Source organism: Nicotiana tabacum, chromosome 14, assembly GCF_000715075.1.
Source record: "Nicotiana tabacum cultivar K326 chromosome 14, ASM71507v2, whole genome shotgun sequence".
NCBI lineage: Eukaryota > Viridiplantae > Streptophyta > Magnoliopsida > Solanales > Solanaceae > Nicotiana > Nicotiana tabacum.
The window spans coordinates 84,945,353-84,951,747 of NC_134093.1; positions in this window are offsets into that span (position 1 = coordinate 84,945,353).

Here is a 6,395-nt window from a genome sequence, read left to right on the forward strand (position 1 = left end):
GGTTGCTCGGTTGTTGATACATTGGGGGCCTTTAAAGACCCGACCCCCGGTTGCTTTGATTGTTACTCCATCCTCCTTGATTGTTGCCTCCCCAATTTCCTTGGTTGTTGTTGTTATGCCAATTCCCTTGATTGTTGTTTCTACTCCAATTTCCTTGATTGTTAGAATTCTAATTTTCATGATTGTTTTGCGGTCTCCATTATTGTTGGCTTGGGACTTGGAAGTTGTTTCTTTGCCCTTGAAAATTGTTCACATATTGCACTTCCTCCTCTTGTTCATTGTAAGAATCATCTTGCCCAAAACTACCATCATCTTGCACATAGTTCTCCACTCAAGTTTGCACTTGTGGACCCTTGGTCCTTCTCTTGTTTACCAACATATTCACTCCTAGTATTAACTTTCTTAGGGGCTTGCACTTGGTTTAGTTTAGATTTTGATAGTTGAGTCATGGTAGTGGTCAATTCGGTAATGGCTTGCCCATGGTCTTGAAATTCTTTGTAAAGGTGGATCATATTCGGATCACCTTGTGGAACATTGGCCCGGGATTGCCAAGACGATGACATTTCTGCCATCGCATCCAAAATCTCACACGCCTCCACATAAGGCATAGTCATAAAGTTTCCACCAGCTAGTTGATTCACTACACATTGGTTGGTTGTGTTAATCCCATGATATAAGGTTTGTTGAATCATGGTTTCCGTCATATCGTTGTAGTGGTTCATTCGGCTCTTGCTTGAATGCCAAGATCTCATCTCAAAGTGTAGCCTTGTGCCTGGGAGAGAAACATTTAGCAATGAACTTTTCTGCCAACTCATCCCAAGTGTGAATTGAATGGTTCGGCAATCGTTCTAACCAATCTAAAGCTTTCCCCATTAGAGAGAAAGGAAAAAGCTTTAGCCTCAATGCATCCTCAGAAACATTAGTTTACTTCCTCCCCCAACATGTATCCGCAAAGCCCTTCAAATATTTATAAGCATTTTGAGTTGGAGCACCGGTGAAGAAACCCTGTTGCTCAAGAAAAGTGAGCATCACATTGGTGATTTGGAGGTTGCCCGCCCTAATACGAGGAGGGACTATTGCACTTTCATAATCTTTGTTGGGCAATATCCGGTGTGGAGTCGCTCGTGGTTGAGGTGGGGATGGATCGGGCTCATTATCATGAGGTACCCGGCATATCCGATTGGCTTGTGGCTCATGAGGTACCTCTTCTACTTGCTTTTCCTCGTCGTCTAATTCCCCCAAAGGCAAATTTTCGAGCTCATTGTTCGCCATGGTTGTACCTAAAATTTCTCACATAAGTTAGTAACACGGAAGGGAAAGAAGATATTCCAAAAACAAACTCAAATATATAGCCAACACCATTTTAAATGCCCGACAACGGTGCTAAAATTTGATCCACGTCCAATCCGCACTCAATAGTGAGTGAAAACGATCATTGGAAGAATAGTGCCCAACAAGAGTCGGGGTTGATTTTCACGGGGAGTTTAATATGGGTGTTAGGGGTAAACACTTTATGAGAGCAAATGGAACAACTAAATTGCACTTTCAAACAAAGGGTTTTGATTTCTACTTCTAAATTAAATCTAATAATTATAAGCTAAAGAGAAGAAACTAGAAAGCGAATGATTGTTTTTTTGTTTTTCCAAATGGTTAAAAAGCCTAGGGATGTGACCCTAACCTAAGTTTTCGCCTAATGGGAACTTGTTTTATTGATCGGGGTGTATTATAGCTCTCAATTCTAAGTTACCCACTCAATACCTCTCAGTCATAGAGTGATTTTGCCTAATTTGGTTTTCTCAAGCCCAAATGGGTATCAAGCTAAATAGTTGATATGAGCTCAAGTAGGGTTCTCACTATCTCTAGTTCAAACCCTTTAATTAGGCTAATCAAACCCTTAATTAGCCCAATTTCTTGTTAGCCAAGTTTTTCTAGACTATGTACCTCTTTCTCAAGTAAGAACCAGGTCAAATAGGCATGAATCAATGTTTGCAATCACTAAATCTAAAATTAAAGCATAAACAAGGATAAATAATCAATACCCAATCATAAACAAACATTAAATTAAATACCCATAAGGTTTACACACTAAGGTTGGGTCACAACCCTAGTGAGTCTAGCTACTCATAGTGAAAAATGAAGAAAACAAAGAAGAAATACTAATTAAACTCATAATCTAAGATTAAAATGATAAAATATGATGTTTAAATCCCAAAATAGTCACAACCTTCCTAAAATATCAAAATACAACGGCTACAGCAGCTCAAACTTCAAAACTTGACCTAAAATGTGATTATCGTCTATTTATAATGGCCAAAAATTTGCTAACAAAAATGCCCCTAGGGAGGTTCTGCGGCCGCAAAATTCCATGTGCGGTCTGCAGATTGCTTCAGCTTGCAGGTACTAGGATTATGGAGCCGCACAATTTGGTCCACGGCTGCAATGCATCTTCTACGGTTGCACAATTCTTGTGCGGTCCGCACTTCAAGCAAGGCCTCAAGTCTTGGTCATTTGCACACTCGCTGAACTTTGAATTCTTTGTCAGTGCGGACCTTGTTCTGCGGCTGCACATGAGCTTAAAGTTTGTTGGGCTTGTTCACTTGTTCTGCGGCCGCAGAGGGAATTCTACGGTCCGCACTTTCTTCTACGGCCGCAGAAATACCTCTGCGGACCGTACTTCTTATGTTTTGCGCCCCTTCTTGACTTGCAAGTCCGAACACTCCTTTTTGAGTCGGATTTCTTCATGGGAGCCCAAATTTCCAACATTACTACAATTTTCACACTTTCATTAGTGTTGGGAACATAAATCAATACTTTTAGACTAAAACAGAAGCAAAAATGTGCTATTAAGTGGTCAAAATCCACACTTTTCAATGCCTCAAAAGAACCAAGGCTCACCCAATAGCTGGTACAAGAATCATAACGCTCCTAATCGTCAATCTGTAAATCATTACATGCATCGTGAGATGCAGGCCCCAGGCAAAAGGGACGTTAGTATATTTGAATTGCACTAGTATGTAAAGCAACAGAAAGAAAGAACCGTAAATGCTGAAACTGAAACTAAACTGATAATTGAGAACTGATAATTGATAACTGATAACTGATAACTGGTAACTAAACAGATAATTGATAACTGATAACTGAACTGAACAAAAGAAGTAAGGATATGAATACTCCATCTTCTTAATGATGAACCACCTGTTTATCTAAATAAATACATTGCGGCCTCAGGCCCAATATATATGTGAACAAGCTGCAGCCTCAGGCCCAAGTATATGTATACATAATTGCAGCCTCAGGCCCAAAGATTTATAAAGCATAAACTGCAGCCTCAGGCCCAAAGATGTGTAAAGCATAAACTGCGGCCTCAGGCCCAATGATGTGTAAAGCATAACATCGGCCTTAGGCCCAAAGATGCATAAATCATAAACTACGGCCTCATGCCCAAATACAGGTGTTCAATATTTAGGGATTTAAAATCAGGAATTGAGAGTCATATTGCCATACATGATGCTGAAATACTGAATCATACTGAGTTACATGATACTGGATTGCTAAATAGGACTAGACTAATATATGTATTCATGAACTGATTATGAGACTGAAGCTACAAATATTTATGACATGCTGAGTAATCTAGACTGGGACTCACGGGCATCAAACACAAGTCTATATTGATTATACACTGAGCTAACAACGTTCGGAATGAAAGTCATGAACGAATTATGAAGCTAGAGAATAGAAGTCCTGCAACTATTCAAGGAACTAAGCTTAACTATATTTCTGAGGCAATTAGTAACATTGTAAAAGAAACGTAGTGTAGGAAGAATCATTAACATTTTCAAACATAGAGAGTTAGCCTCACATACCTTAACTTCTTGCTCTTGAGCGTAATACAATATTCGCCAACCCATTTCAAATTTAATCTATAGTAATACAAGTCAAAGGGATTCCATATTAGCAATAATACTCATGTTTTGGTTACTTAGGCCTTTTATCAAACACTTGGTGGGCATAAAGCTTCATAGCCCTTATTAATGGTGTTTCTACACCCCAGCAACCTATTTTCTTGCTCCTAGATAATTCTAAAATCTCAAATTGCTATAATCAATATAATTTTTCATCACCCATAAGATAAACAACACCCTTAATCAATATTCAACAATAAACGACCCAAACCTATAATCGTTCATCCCTTTCTATCAAACTCATCAACTCATATCTCATGAACTTAGAGTCTATAATCATTAATCCAATGCTATAATCAATTAGAGGGTGAAGATATTACCTTTTTGAAGTTCAATCCTCTTGAATTCGAGTTCTAGGGTTTCTTTTCTCAACAATGATGTATCGATCGAATATCTAATAATTTGAAGGGTTTACCCATGATAATAAGGTGTTGAAAAATTAAAATTAGCTTAGAATCATCATTAGAACTTACCTTGGATGATGGAGGCCTTGGAGGAAGTTGGGTTCTTGAGAGCTTCCCTTTCTAGAGCAATTTTACGTATTTGGGGTGTAAGGAACAAGGTATGGATTTTAAAATAACTTCTCGGGTGCGCTTCTATATAGTTGAATGCCTAACTGCGCACCTGGACGCGCAGCAAGGGCAGTGGCACTTCCACAAGAGCGATGTCGCAAACGGGACAGCTGGACGCGCATCTGAATGCGCAGACTACGCATTGTCCAATAAAACGTGCATAACATGTTGTATAGAGATCTGTTCGGGCTTCACAATATATTATTGAAAATTTATTTCAAAGGGCTACAACTTTCATATTTTAAGTTTTCCTAATTTCCTAACGGATCTTCATGAAATCAAGCTGGAAGACATATCTTTCATAAACTTAGTCAATTTTATCGAATCGTATGCACCTCACTCTCTGTCTTGATTCCAAAATAACTATTTTCACCCATACTCATCCCGATAAGACTTCACATATCTAGAATATCAAATTAATACTCATTTAATAATATCCACACCTAGTTCGAATTTGTGAAGTGTTACATTAGTCAAGGCTCCCCGCTTAATCTTAGGTTGACCATACACCGCTCTATTCTTCCTCATTCTCTTGATCTCTAAGTCCATCACCAAGAGTCTATGCTGGGTCAATAGACACTCACGTGGGATAACCTTACAATCAGTGCATAGTCCTCTATCACACTTCCTGCAGAGAAGGTAATCAATCTGAGTCTTGGCCACCGTATTTCGAAAAGTGATCAAGTGATCCTCCCTCTTCTAGAAACACGTGTTAGCTATTACCAAATCAAAAGCCTAAGCGAAGTCCAACAATGAAGTTCCTCCCTCGTTCCTAACTCCAAAATCGAACCACCATGCACATCATCATAGCGCCTAGTAGTCACCCCAACTTGGCAATTAAAATCACAAAAATCGCCTCTAATGAAAATCTTCTCGGTGTGCGGAATACCTTGCACTATCTCGTCTAAATTCTCCTACAAGTTCCTTTTGACCTCCTCGTCCAGGCCCACTTGAGGCGCGTATGCATTATTCAATTTGTACGCAAAACTTCCCAAATCATTTTCAATTGACTCATACACATATAAATACCATTATTAAGCTCGAGTCACAAATATTCATACTAAAGTTAACAAGCTCAAGGCATAATGCAAAACAAATTATATTCAGAAACATGGATTTTTAGCCAAACATCAAGCTTCTTATTGCAGTTGTTGGACTCATATTTGTCAATAATTCAAATCTATAAATAATTAATGGTGACATTGAGTTATAAATTTAAGTAGAAGAGAATTGGATTCTCGAGTTAGTAAAATCGGTTAGTAATTGATGATACATTATTTTTACTCTATAGTAGAGATGCAATTTTATTTTTAAATTTTTGGATCAAATTGTAATGCAGTCGTATATTGATTTCAGAATTTTTTGGGATATTGTTGATTATTTAATTAGAAATAGAATTCTTATTTCAAATTTGTTGTCAAAAACCTTTATTGGAGATGGATTATTTGTTTAATGATTAGAAGTTGATTTTCACTTTTGTTTTAGAAGAAATTAACCGTAGACCAAGTTGAAGAAGTTTGAGAAGCACTTTGCATTAGAGCATTAGGGCATTTTATAATAGGTTTTGAAGATTCAGAGAGCCAAAAAAAACTAAAGGCCAAAAACTAGGAAGTTATGAGAGTAATACCCAATATTGTAACGTGGTATTTGATGTTTTTCAATTCGATCGTCGTTCCTAATGAAACTTCTCACTGTAACTCAAGGAGGTAATATTTTTTTCTTTAGTCTTAATCGACAAATTATTTTTTTAAAATTGATTAGTTATAGGAGGCTCAATGAGTTGGGAATAATTAAATAATCATGTTTTGTATTTGATCAATTTATGAAAATAGTAGTTGGTAAAAAATCATTTTAAAAT